Raw genomic sequence first — 15,060 nt, 5'->3', positions numbered from 1 at the left:
CTTTTGTGTTGTGAACAATGACCCAGAGTATGAGGAAGAAAAAAGGAGTCAGGTTGAAGAAGCTCTTTGATTATTAATTCACAGTAAAAAGTATACACTAAAAAATACAGTTTGTGGACCCTTACGTTTGTGGACTGTTTGGACTTCTGAAACATTGTTGGAGGTAGAATCTTGGTATTTTTTATTGTTCTACTTTGTCCCTTACTGAATAGCTGCATATGTGTCTCAATCTGGATGGACATTTTATGTGCATTGATTACAATGTACGCAGTATGGAGGATTCTTGGGAACTTTAGTGGGATAGATTGGCCCTGTAAACTCTCACAGCCTTTAAAGTGAACACTCTAACTGACTGCAATAATTGGTGTGACCAGATGAAAATGACTTGATAAATCTGCTAGGATCAGAGATTATAAGAATTTAACCTATATATAATGCTGAACAACCAATGTATTCGTTCCCATTTGCATATAACCATCATTACAAACTATGCCTTCATACTTCACAGCATTGTATATGCTTAGTATATCTATTATGAGAATTCCTCATCAAACATAAATTTGATGCCTAGCTATAGAATAAAGTTTGTTTTCTTTTTGTGCACAGATGACCCCATTGGATAAATACATTATGCAGGATGACAGCTGATAAACATATTCCTTGTATTATACATGCAAACCAAAGACTTAAAGGCACACAAAGTGCATAGTAATTTTTAGTCATAATTTCATGTTGGTAGACACTACCTTCAAAACATGCATGTAATAATAATAATAATTCCTTTATTTATATAGCGCACACAGATTACGACCTAAAGAACCTAACAGTATGTTTTGGAGTGTGGGAGGAAACCGGAGTACCCAGAGGAAGCCCACGGACACATGGAGAGAACATACAAACTCAGGACCCCAGCGCTGCCAGGCAGAAGTGCTACTCACTCAGCCACCATGCCGCCCTCAGTAATGTAAATTATTAAATATATAACCTTATCTAAAATTCTTTTTTATTCATTATGAGAATTTGATAGAAATACATCTATAAACCTGGAAATTACTGTATAAAAAGTATTACTGTTTTATGTGAATAATACACCATCGGTTCCAAAATATGGAAGGTTTATTATTTTTTGATGACAAGTTTGTTTCCATGTCCTTCAATTTCTGATGCTGGTTGAAATGTGTTCTAATTTATAAGAAGATGAGCATTAAATATACAGTGCTGTACTATGTTGGCAGGATTAGACTGTGAGCCCTATTGGGGACAGGGACTGATTTGTCAAACTCTGTGCAGCACTGCGTAATCTGTGTGCGCTATATAAATAAAGAATTGTCGTTGTTATATGGGAGAAATGTTGCAAAGTAACAATGCTAGCAAAAATAGATGTGTTAATTGAAGTTTTAATTCCATAACTTAATTTTTCCATCAATTAAGTACAGTAAATATAAAGTTAACAAAATTTTGTATGACTACCCTTTGCTTTCAAAACAGATTCAAGGAACTTCTAGGAATAACGTTTGTGAAGGAACTCACATGCAATTTGTTCTTCACACACATATATATTGTTCTTTACATGCTATTTTGTTCGCACCGTTCCGCGCGTATCTCCCGACAAGTAAGCAGATGTGCCGAACATCTGTAATCTATTCTGCACTGTGTTCTGCACTGTGTTTTTCTCTTAAATGATCCTGTGTTCACTGTTTTTATTCTATTCTTCACTGTTCTTCACATCTGCTAACTTGTCGGGAGATAATATACACGGGGAACAGTGAAGAATAGATCGCAGATGTTTGCAACTTATCAGAAGACATTATTTTTCAATTAAATTACACATTTTAATCCCAAACCATGGTCCCTTTGAAAAATGCTCGAGTCTCCCATTGACTCGCGCGTGAAAAATGCGCCGAAAACGCAAAAAAACGCTAACAACACGCGCGTGAAAAACGCAAAAACGCTAATTACTCCAAGGAAAAATGGAACAAAAACGCAGCCAAAAACTTCAGTTTTTCACGCATTGCACCCTGACGTGAAATGCAACGCCAGTGTGGAAGGGGCCTAACTCCTTACATTCATTACAGCAGTTGAATAAAGAAGAAAACTGTGTCATATACTGCACCGCTGAGGAAGAAGAACATTTTAATTAGAATGTGTGCAGAGATTTGGCCAAAAGTTACAAAGGGCAGAACTGCAGTGTAAATGTATCTAAGTAGTAATAATACATTAGTAGCCTATATGTTAGCACTTGCAGCACCTGCCCTCTCCTTGTGAAGACATGTAAAACTGCAAATGCGAGCTCATTCTATTTTTCTAACACTAGCCATAAGAATAGTAGATAATATACAGAGACAATATAATGCATTACACATATTACTGACTATATATATACACTTTATAGTGAATGTGATGCTGGAGAGTTCAGAGAAATTCTCACCTGCTAAAGTATCGGGCTACAGCTGTAAAGTAAATGTGCTTACCCTGCTCAATACGTTGCGTTAAAAGCATTATATTAAGGAGGATTGAGTCGGAAGGAAACTATAAGGCGTCTCAGAAGCCACAGACCTGTGGCTTAAGCTGCAGCAAAAAGACTGTAATCAGAGAGCTGTTACATGATGTAGCCATGGCAAGGGCACACCTAGAGAATTAGGAGGGATTCACATACAGAAGATTTTTCATCTAACTTCTGCAAATAGAAATCAGTTTGCTTAAACTGAATGAAACTGTTTGGGGGCAGACATGTGAATTTCTGCACATTCCCTTAACATGAATGGGAAAGTGGAAAAAAGCATGAAAGCGCCTGTCTGCAGTATTTTCTATAGCCCTCCCTTCGGCGCAGTTCACCTCCAGATATAATTACCTCCAGATATACTAAGACAAAATTAATATGCCAGTCTTTATAAATTACCGCCAGGGTTTGAGGTTCAAGATTATTACCTGAAAAATCACTATTGAATTAACCATGGCATACACAGCTGCACCCGTGGTCCATTGAGATACCCAGTCTGACTGCACAAAGTTTTTACTGAGTGCCACATACTCCATTCAGGATCATGCAGTTGTTCCATTTAAGTTATTGCCTTCACTCAGCAAGTTTCCGGTTATGTGAGTACATATGGTAGCTTTAGGGTATCCAGAAATGAAATTGCCATTTGCATAGCAAATACTGAAAAATGTCTGACTTTTCCGGTTCCAAAGCCTCTTCTGGGTGCCACATAACCATTCCTCTTTGTCATGGTATTGGCTAATGCTTACTGCCTGAAAGTATAGAATGTCTGGACATCACTGATACCTATACCAGTATGGTATGACCACTTTGTGCACCTATGACGTGATCAATGGGTAGCACATGCAGAATTCTATCCCCATTGAGCACACATATTCATATATATATGTGAATTATACACATCTGAGATCCTTTCTTAGTTCCCTACTTCACCAATACATTGTATGCTAAGTGAGGAGCCGCGATACGATCCCTCTTTTTGAACTTCATAAGAATTAACCTGCTGTGGGGACTCTATATTAACATGCTGATTGCCATGGTACCTGGACCCATCCGTAATGTGATAAGTCCCGATTGGTACCCTGGAGATGAGTAACTCACGAGTCAAAAATCCTGTTACGAGGATGGACAGGTGATGTAAGTCGCGGACTCGACTGAATGGTCACGCCAGGACGAGCCCTCTTCCAGAGAAGACGCCGTGATTGGTTTTCCCCCACGAGGGGGCGGGGCGCCTCTCGATATAACACACGCGCGCGCGGTCTCAATAGTGCCGGTGCTTGCTGACAGATGCACGCACAAACAAGAGGGTGCGAGTGCAGTGTAATATAATCCTATGATCTGCTCTATAAGCCTCTGATGATGCGCTTCCAAATAGTGAAGCGTTGAAACGCGTAAGGCGGAGGAAGCAATTAGGAAATAATGCATGATCGAGTGTGAATGGCACCTTAACAGTGTGTTGATTACAAGGCAAATGGTAGTGATCTGTAATTGATCAAACGAGACTACATGTTTGCAGAGCACACTTTACTCAGTGGGAGAAAGGGTGGATAGTTCTGAGTGGGACCGTCACAAATAAAGGTTCCTCTGAATCTACCTCTCGATACCCACTGAATTGCCTGCTTTAAGGAATTTTGTGGCTGAAGAGTGGCCCGAGTTTTAAACAAATAATCAATAAAGTATTACATTTTTAAGTGTTCTATACTTTCAGGCAGTAACTATACTTACCCTTGAACACAAACTTAGTATCTTTCATCACGACAATTTTGTTTATTGAATAATGCTTGTCTGCTAAGTCCATACCTATGAAAAGTTCAGAAAAGTTTGATAGTGGTTGAATTCATCCTGTGACTGCAAATTAAAGAAAGCATCAAAAACCAAATAACTACTAGTACTGTATGTCCACTCATCAATAAAAAACCATAGGTCCAACTTGTGAGAGAGCTAGGACTAATTGGCTGCACATATGAAGATCCTCATGCTCTTAACCACAACTGCATCAATAAATCACAATTCCAGCCACTGCAAAATTTCTTCTACAAAAATTCTTACTTGTCATTTTCTTCATACATATAACAATGATATAATGACTAAAAATTCTTAATACATCAAAGTCCGTACGAAACTATAAAGTCCATAGCCGCGGACACATACTTTTCAAGAAACAAGAGCCCACACCGCAATGCCCCCTTCCTCAGGAAGATTACATTTATAAGCTTCATTTTATACTTACACCTAACCATTTAAGGTTTGAAAAAGAATTTTATTGCCAAGAGAAATAGACCACCATGGGACCCTAGTTCCAGCCAAGTAATGCAAATTTTTTATGGTGCATTGTGAACAATCTACCATCCCTCCTGAACTTGGCTTTTAATTTTTTTACACCAATAAGAAAACAACTTTTGGCGCTAGTTACGCCTACATGAATTACATGAGTGAGGCGAAAATAGAATTTTTAGATTTGGAAGTGAGAGATAACATAAACACCTGTGATGCATTTAGAAAACCCACAGCTGGAAACATCTTCAGGACAGCGGCCATCTTCCATGACAGCTTCTGAACACAATTTTTAGCCAAAAATATCTAAAAGGTCTGTCACACAATTCTTTTTTTGTTTAGTTTTGGAACAAAGAGGAAAGGGAAAGCGCTCATAGGGTTATACTGTACGGTCTGTTGAATTGGCTGCCTGATGTCTTCAGCTAACGGCACCACATCTTCGCAATGCCCCCACATTAAATTACAGCCAACCCCCCCATAAATCACACCCAGCCCCCCCTTTTCTCACAGCCAGCTCCCCTTTATCAGAGCCAGCCCCCCTTTATCAGAGCCAGCCCCCCTTTATCACAGCCAGAACCCATTTTATTACAGCCAGCCAACGTTTATCACATCCAGCACCCCTATATATTTTTATCACATCCAGCACCCCTATATATTTTTATCACATCCAGCACCCCTATATATTTTTATCACATCCAGCCCCCTTTCTTACATAATATGCCCATTTAAAAAAAATAAAGAAGTTACTCACCTCCCTCCCATGCCGCCATTCTCGACTTTTTCCTCTTCCCGGGTCTTCTGCTCTGTGTCTGGACTCTGCGTCATATGGACGATTCGGTCAGCAATGGCCACCCAAACCGACCACATTATGGACCAATACTTTGATGCCTCTTTCAGGGCTCAGGCATCTGCCACCTGAGGCAAGATTCTCATCTCGTCTCATGGCAGATGCGGACCTGAGAGTATCTATTCTTTCATTGGAAAAATGAGTATTTGGTTCTTGTGCAGGTATTTTATTCTGAGGGTTACGGTGAAGTTTATGCAGGGTTCTTCTATCAGGACCTCTGTCTCCATCTAGTGGATATTACATGGTGGTGTCCGAATGAAATTATTCCATCAGCTCTATTGTGGGACATGTTGTATATCAATCTGCTGACTGCGTGATGTTCGCAGTGATGTAGAGATCATAAGAAAATCATGTATTTGACACTCCTTGGATAGGTGAGTATTAGATGAAGCAAAAAGTGGGAGATTTGTGGTCTCTCAATTTTCTATTGTTTTGCCGGTCTGTCAAAGGGGGAATTGTTTTTTTCTTCAGATCGATGTTTAGTTTGTGGGTATCTAAATGATGATTTCAATCCATATGGGGCTAGTGTGTTTAATTTGTATATCCAGTACATTTCTCTTTTTTTCAGTTTTTTAAAACGGCCGCGTGTGTCGTCGGGTATTCTATCGATCTTTGTGATTTTGATTCCATTTCTTTTTTGGTCCTTGTGTTGTAGTTTGATGTGTTGGCAGAGTCCATGATGTTCATATCCTACTTTAATGTTGCAGTGATGTGTGTTGAGTCTGTTGTACAGTTCTTGAGTGGTTCTCCCAACGTATTGTTTTGCACAATGACAGGTGATGACATAGATGACAAAATCTGACTTTCATGTGAGGTAATGGGGCAAATTTACTTACCCGATCCTGTCGCGATCCCTGATCCGGACGGTCCGCCAAAGATGAAATCCAGAGCGATTCATGTTGCTCGTGTGCCCGAGTTCCTGCATCCGTCGCTTCCCCGCCGAGGTCCGCCGGAGTTCACCTTCTTCTTCCCGGAGCTTGTAAGTGCGGGTCTTGCGACACAATTTGATATGTTAAATCCCGCGCGTAGTCTGAATCCGACGGCCAGACCCCCGATTTGTGTCATGTGCAAGCCGGCGCCGATGACCCAAAATCCGATCGCGTGTGCCACATTCCTCAGTGCAATGCGGCGCAAAAAGGAAATCGTCAGGAAACCCGATGAAAATGCGCACTGTGGACCCTTAGTAAATGAGCCCCATTGTTTGATATGAAATGTTGTTCCTGTGGACTGATAGGTGATATTGTTTTGATTATGTGTGATCTCTTTGCAACATTCACAACCTTTTTGTTTGCACCTAAATGCTCCGGTTATGTTTTCAGTTTTTCTGATGGAAGTGTTTTATGAAAGAGGTTTCTATTTGTGGATGTCATGGTTGTGATTCTACTGGGAGCTAAGAGATTTTTAGAGTTTGGCCTCTCCTGTATATAATTTTTGGGTTTTCCTGGTATCATGGTACTTAAAGGGAACCTACCACCACGAATCTACCTATAAACGTAGATCGGGTGGTAGGTGGATCAATAGGACGTGAGGATAGCCCTTTTAAGGGCTAATCCTCACGTCCCCACACTGTTTTGAAAAGTTTTATTATCCCTATATTCAAATTTCCTTATGCGGCTACTGGGGCGTGGAGTAGCCGCATCTGAGGTTACACGGGGCGGCTACTCCACGCCCCGGTAGCCTCTTTTCTCCTCCTACCGAAAATCTTCGGCGGGCAGCTACGAGGAGCTGCGCGCCCTCGTCCGACGAATATGCTGTCTGCGCATGCGCAGAACAGCAGGCCCGTGTCTGTGCAGCTCCGGCTTCGGAGCAGTGACCGCGGGGCCTGCTGTTCTGCGCATGCGGACGAAGATTTTCGTTGGAGGAGAGGCGAGGAGTAGCCCCCCCGTGTAACCTCAGATGCGGCTACTCCACGCCCCAGTAGCCGCATAAGGAAATTTGAATATAGGGATAATAAGAGTTAAAAGGGCTATCCTCACGTCCTATTGATCCACCTACCACCCAATCTACCTTTATAGGTAGATTCGTGGTGGTAGGTTCCCTTTAAGATTGGGTCTTTCTTTATGATGTCTCACGTTTTTTCAAGCATTTGTTTAGTTTCTTGATGTTGAGAATTGTATGTAGTAATAAGGTTGGTTTTGTATTTTTCCATGTGTTTTTATAGATGCTCGCTTGTATTTTTCCATGTGTTTTTATAGATGCTCGCTTGTATTCGTCTTGTACTAAGGTTTTAGGATCTAAATTTTTCTTTAAATCTTTGTTTCAGTGTTGATGCTTGTCTTTTGAAGATGTCATAGTTAGAGCTGTTCTTTTTGATGCAAAGAAATTGGCTGTAAGGTGTATTACTAAGCCATTTTTGTTATGTTCACTCCTGTAGCCTAATAAATGTTTACATCAGTTTTTTTGAAAAATGCCTCCGTATAAATATTGTTGTTTATGTTTTTGATTGTGATATCCAAAAATTAGTTTTTTTATTAAACATGGCTGTAAATCGTAAACCCCAACAGTTTTTATTTAGCTCTTCATGGAAATTTTGAGCTGAGGTTGTTGGTCCTTTCCAGAAGAAGAGATTGTTTATGTATTGTCTTTTCTGTTTCTCTCCCTACCTGGTACCAGCAGGTGTGGCTGCAGCTCGGGACATCGCGGAACAGGAACATTTCCGTAGTTTGATCCCTACCTGTCACGGGTGCTCCCCGTGCACCCGTGCCCCTCTCTACATGCGGCCCCTGCACTTCTCACCTGTCCCCTGTCCTGATCTCGGTCCTAAGGCCGCGCGCACGCTTCCCTGTCCACCAAGGGTGGACGCGCCAGCTTCAGAAAATTTAAAGAGCGGACCATTAATTGGCGCTGGCTATTTCCCAGAAATCTATTTAAACCTACCTCTCCCTGCACACCCTGCCAGATCTTCGTGCCTTGTGCCTAAGAGAAAGCTTTGTCTCATGCCCTGTGCTGATGTTGTGATTTCCCGTTGTGACTCCAGTTCCGTTTCTGACTATGCCCTTCTGCTGCCTGCCTTGACCAATTGCTATGTCCCCGAATCTGATCCTGTGCTGCCCGTCTTGCCTGTCCCACGATTACGACTACCTGGCTGACTACAATTCTGCTCAATGTCACTTTACCTCACCTTGGCTGTCACCGCGATCAAAGTCGCACCAGTGGAACGACCTGGTGGTACCACGCCATAGCAAGACCATCTTGCTTTGCGGTGTGCTCTGGTGAAAATCGGGGTCCACTTAGATTCCAGTCCCAGGTGTCGGCTTTTTTGTGCCCTTGTTTCAAGAAGTCGTGAAAGTTTTTTTTTTAATTGTGGGAATGGGTTTTCCTTGATTTTTTTGATAGTAGACGGAATTGTCAAGTATTTTGTAAATAACTTTCGGTATCTTTTATTACAGTACCCCCACATTTGTCTGCCGTTCTTATTATGATTGATTTGTTATTTTGTAGACTTCTAATGGCTTCTCAGTGACTATTTTGAGGTCCTGTAGTACCATATCGCTAAAAGTGGCGAGAAGGTGGCCCTGCCTGTTAATAGGGTAAAACCTTGATTTTGGTTTGAGGTCAGTTTGTAGAGGACTTATGTTGAATTCTTTTTGTGGGGACATGGATGTTTCATTGAGAGTAGTTCAGGATTCTCCTTTTCGTTCTTTGATTAGAAAATTAGAAAGTTACCGTGCATATTTGTGTATATCGAGGTTTAATAGGAAACTATCGGCTCTCTGTGATGGGCAAAATGATTTTTGTAACAGACTTTCTTCTGATGGTTTAACCCCTTTCCATCATGTGACGTAATAGTATGTAACACGTTGGGTGCATTGAGGGGCAGCAATCGATCGCCATGAAAGCTTTGGGTCTTCCGAAAACCTGAGGCGGTCTCGTTTTAACCCATTGATTACAGTGTGTGATGAGCTGTAGCTGTAGTGTAGTATATGGTAGGATCGAACAGACAATCTGGAGTTATAGTACCGTAGGAGGTCTGAAAAATAGTAAAAATGAAAAATAAAATTTAATTAAAAAAAACTAAAAATTCAAATCACCCCCTTTCTCTAGAAATGATAGAAATATAAATAAACAGTAAAAATCATAAGGTATCACCACGTCTGAAAATGCCCTATCTATCAAAATATAATAACAGTTTTTCACAGTGTTTAACCCTTTAACGGAAAATAGCGCCCAAAGTAAAAAATGGCACCTTTTTGCCATTTTGAAAAATATAAAAAATTCTATAAAAAGTGATCAGTCCTAAAAATGGTCGCATTGAAAACGTCATCCAAAGACGCAAAAAAATTCCATCACCCAAAGCTCTGCACACTAAAGTATGAAAAAGTTATTAGCACCAGAATATAAAAAATATATATATTTTTTTTTGTACAGGAGGTTTCAATTGTATGAATGTATGAAAATATTATAAAACCTATACAAATTTGGTATCCCCATGATCAAGCTGACCCAAAAAATAAAGTAGACATGCCATTTGGAGCGCACAGTGAAATCCGTAAAATACAAACCCTCACTGCATTTAGATTTTTTTTCCCACTCTGTACATGGAAAAATAAAAAACTAATAGATTTTTGAAGGTGGGGAGTAAAAATTGAAAACGCAAAAACGAAAAAGGGCCTCGGCGGGAAGGAATTAAGTTTATATGAGGAGAGGTTAAATATTTTTAGCGTTTGCGTGGTTAGATTTTCTTGTCTTTTTTATTTTTATTATTGTTGATCCCTCCTCTTCTGTCTCCTCTTGATTTTTTCTTTTTTTTGTTGTTTGGAAGAAAGGGAAAGTAATTCAGGAGACTGTTCTGTGGGGTTTGTGGTTCATGACTGTTTCTGGTAAGCAGAACTAAAAAAAGGGACTATGTTACGCTCTGCTGTATTTTGGGTATTGTCTAGCTCTATATGACTGTTGTTGTATATCATCTTTGTTGTTGTTTTTTGCAGGACATGTTGTACTTTGCAACAGTATTCTGGAGTACATATGTTTTGTTGATAACTTTTTATTGCATTTTTTGTGGGAGTAAATAGGTAAAAATCATAATTTATTAAAGTTTTTCAAAGTTTTTTTTTTACGGCGTTCACTGTCGACTTATGCTACGGGTTGTTACGGACACAGTGATACTATATATGTGGGGTTTGTGTTATGATTTAGACTTTTTTTAGCGTTATATGTCTCTTTAGATGTTATGGGGCTTACGGACATTTTTATTGATTTATTACTTTGTTTTTATTGAAAAACATTTTTTTTAATTTTTTTACTATTTCCACCATGGGACATGAACAAGCAATCATATGGCTAGATGAAGCGCACCTTTTCAATCAAGTCACCCTTTATCTACACCCAGGCATAAAATTTTGGCAACAAAATAGTTGCCACTATCAAAAAATCTAAACCTACCTTGTCCACAACCCGGCTCTCTTTGAAGGGCTTTTATTGTTGCACTACATGTGGTGATTGCAAAATTACAACTTTTACAAGAAAGATAGAACAATTAAAGCACAGGTAGTTCCCGACTTACGGCATTGAGAGTTACGGACAACCCGTAGATACGAACGGGCCTCTCGGCACCCCGCACATGTGCAGTCCACTTCCGGGTTTTAATAGCGCTGCTATCGGAAGTTTCTTGGAGTGTTGCTCCTCCTCATTGGGCGGAGCGAAAGGCTGGAGCGAGATGCCGGTGATCGCAATCAGTTGCCAATGTATGCAGTAAGTATACACCGGCAGTATCTGGGGGTTCAGGTAACTAAGGAAGCATTATCTGGTGCGATCTCACGCTTCCTTAGTTACCTATTGTCACAGTGACAGAAAGTGAAATAAAATCTGAACAAGGGCTTCAAATCAAATCACAGTATCCTATGCCTGGAGTTACTGTACATCTACAAAATATAGCAGTTCCAACTTACCTAGAAATTCAACTTAAGTACAAGCCTCCGGTCCCTATCTTGTACTTAACCCAGGGACTGCCTACATCCAACAACTTTAAGTATAGAATAGATAAATTCCTGATGTACACATCAAAAGAGGTTCTATAAATGAACACATCTTAACCATCAAAGTAGGTTTTGAAAAACACTCTCATTCCACTTTTAAAAAGTACACAACTGTAATCCAAATGCACTAAAATTAAGTGTCATATAGACCAGGGGTGAGCAATTAATTTTACCATAGAGCCACAAACTAAACTGAAATTTGGACTATTATTCTGGTGCCGGCACCAGCAAATGGCTTACCCGGGCAATTACCGGGGCCCCAGAGCTCCCAGAAGGGCCCACGGCACAAACTGGAAAGATAAGAAAACTCAATTACATTAGCATACTTGTCGACGATGTAATTGAAAGAAGCATCTAATTTACAGCGCTGTCGCCTGTGACAGGGGGGCGACACCGTATGCGGACCCTCACAGAAAATAAAATAGAAAAGCATGTGCAGCTCACCCCTTCCAAGGTCTTGGATGTTTCACAAGTTTGATGGAGACATGAGGAAAAGAATTCTACGAATCCAGCGCGGTGGGAGTGCAGTCGCGTTGCCTGCCAGACTTGCAGGTGTGGTATGTGGAAATCGAAGAGAACTTGTAACGCAGCACATCCGTAAAACTTGAAGCTTTATTAGGGATACATTAAAACATAGCAGTGTGGGACGGATTACCGCCTACGCGTTTCGAGCAGTCTCCCGCTCTTAGTCATGGCATGGTAATAATGAAATCAGGTAAAACTTTAAAAGAAAACGTCCACCAATGGGCTCTTAATGGGGCGTGTACCTGCATCGACTGGTGTGGGCGTGTTGCCTTGAGGAGGTGTCCTCGGACCGGAAATGTCAGAAAAAGCCGGTTGCAAATGGAAATGAAAAAAGTATAAGGGAAAAAAAAAAAAGTTGAAAAGACACCTCTCGAGGGGCACGCGAACACCTGGAAAATGCATGTAACACTCGATTTAATACAAATCGAAATTCCCTTGTTACAACATTCGAACAATGCTTCCCAGTTAACAAAATGCACAACGGGGCTGTGAACCAATATTGTAAACATGGAGCTGAGATTTGAAACCATTCTGCATATAGGAAAACGCATGTTATAACAATTATCGTGGAATAGTGAATACATGATAAACATTAGAAAACATGATTTACGACAAGAGTTAGCAAACATAATTTGCGATGCAATGGTAAGTGCATGAAGAGGAAAACAGGTGGGTCTGATCTTGATAGAGATCTCTATCAAGATCAGACCCACCTGTTTTCCTCTTCATGCACTTACCATTGCATCGCAAATTATGTTTGCTAACTCTTGTCGTAAATCATGTTTTCTAATGTTTATCATGTATTCACTATTCCACGATAATTGTTATAACATGCGTTTTCCTATATGCAGAATGGTTTCAAATCTCAGCTCCATGTTTACAATATTGGTTCACAGCCCCGTTGTGCATTTTGTTAACTGGGAAGCATTGTTCGAATGTTGTAACAAGGGAATTTCGATTTGTATTAAATCGAGTGTTACATGCATTTTCCAGGTGTTCGCGTGCCCCTCGAGAGGTGTCTTTTCAACTTTTTTTTTTTTTCCCTTATACTTTTTTCATTTCCATTTGCAACCGGCTTTTTCTGACATTTCCGGTCCGAGGACACCTCCTCAAGGCAACACGCCCACACCAGTCGATGCAGGTACACGCCCCATTAAGAGCCCATTGGTGGACGTTTTCTTTTAAAGTTTTACCTGATTTCATTATTACCATGCCATGACTAAGAGCGGGAGACTGCTCGAAACGCGTAGGCGGTAATCCGTCCCACACTGCTATGTTTTAATGTATCCCTAATAAAGCTTCAAGTTTTACGGATGTGCTGCGTTACAAGTTCTCTTCGATTTCCTCACAGAAAATAATTGCATTGGAGTCACCGATGTAAATCTCAAGCAGAGCATCTCTCACTGTGCAGGACGCTGGACGATGTGATGACTTTATGCCACCAGCATCCCTGATGCTGCACAGTAGACAATGCCCCAGAAGAGACGGGGACATGCATGCAGCCCTTGTGGTAAAGTTATTGTTTATTTTTTTTTCTGGCCACTAATAATGTGTATTTAATTAAATTATATATGTGGTAGTGTATTTCCTTGTACAGGCAGTCCCCAGGTTACATACAAGATAGGTTCTGTAGGTTTGTTCTTAAGTTGAGTTTGTATGTAAGTCGGAACCGTATACTTTATTATTGTAACCCCTGTCAAAATTTTTTTGGTCTCTGTGACAATTGGATTTTAAAAATGTTGGGTTGTCATAAGAACCAGGATTAACAATAAATCTTAATTACAGGCACCATTGATAACTGTTAAAGCTGTTTATTGTAGCCTAGGACTAAAGTACAGTAAATTACCAAAGTCCAGATGTCCGTCTGTAACTAGGGGTTGTATGTAAGTCAGGTGTTCTTAAGTAGGGGACCGCCTGTATTTATATTTTGTCTTAAGTATTATTTGGGAGTGTTATATTCATCCATATTGCTGTAAAATTACAGACTTATTATTGATGCATTACTGTTTTTTTTGTTTGGCTTGATATATGTAACTATGGTTTGGGCCACATGGTCATCCTCTAATAGTAATGTACAGCAGAAGATGCGGTGCAATGTTCCTCCTTCAATGACTTTCTGGACCTGGATTTATAAGATTCATAGCACATAATGGGGCACATTTACTTACCTGTCCAGATTGTGATCCCCGATCCAGAATGTCCGACCAACATGGATTGTACCACGATTCACTATGAACATATGGCCAATATCCTACTCCGATGGAGTTCACCTTCTTCCCGGTGCATGTAAATGCTTGGCTTGTGACACAATTTTAAAGTTAAATCCTGCAGTTTGTTTGAATTTATCGGATCGTCCGACGGCCCGCCCCTTGATTTATGTTGCATGAAATCCGATCGCGTGCGACACACTGCTTTTCTAAATCCCTGTCCCGGCGACGCAATCCCCAAAAAGTTGGAATACCCTACAGAAATGCGGAGGCGGGATCCTTAGTAAATAAGCCCCAATATGTCTGCTGCTTCCCATTGTTTGGCATATGTCTTATTTGGAGCCTGCTAGGATTTTTTGGACTTCTTACTTTGTATGCTTTGACTCAATGCATATCTACCAACAATGTGTTTATCTCTTGAATCTCTACTTTATTGTACTCTTGGTTTTGTCCATGACTATTCTTCTGTGTTTGTTTTGCCCAGTTTTTGTCTCCATGTTTTCACTTTGGTACACAAAAGGAACTTTGACCAATTGTCACATACCGCCTAAGGTAGGATGGGCAATTAAGTAAGGACAGGTGGGGAGTCTAGCTTTAGGACTCCATGTCCTTATCAGTCCTACCTTTACATTTTTGTCCTTTCATCTTCTGTCCTGTGTCTTCTCCACGTGGAGGAAATTAACGGACTTATTAAAGGGCCAGTAGCATTTTAATACCACATTACAGTGTATGTCA

At 40.5% G+C, this 15,060-nt stretch overlaps 1 protein-coding gene across 3 annotated transcripts in view; it reads right to left on the bottom strand.

Annotated features, from left to right (window-relative positions):
• LOC140076494 (phosphatidylinositol 3,4,5-trisphosphate 5-phosphatase 2A-like) overlaps nt 1-15,060 on the bottom strand; it is an 85,546-nt gene that overhangs the window by 53,099 nt on the left and 17,387 nt on the right. For 2 of the 3 annotated variants that reach the window (XM_072123020.1, XM_072123023.1), the window contains exon 1: nt 2,429-2,482. The exons of the other annotated variant lie outside the window; for it this stretch is intronic. The gene's annotated coding sequence lies outside the window, so the exon portion shown is untranslated. Of the gene's footprint in view, nt 1-2,428; nt 2,483-15,060 lie in introns of those variants that run through there. 3 annotated transcript variants of the gene reach the window in all.

The sequence above is a fragment of the Engystomops pustulosus genome, chromosome 9 (genome assembly GCF_040894005.1).
Source record: "Engystomops pustulosus chromosome 9, aEngPut4.maternal, whole genome shotgun sequence".
NCBI lineage: Eukaryota > Metazoa > Chordata > Amphibia > Anura > Leptodactylidae > Engystomops > Engystomops pustulosus.
This window is presented reverse-complemented; position numbering and strand designations above follow the sequence as displayed.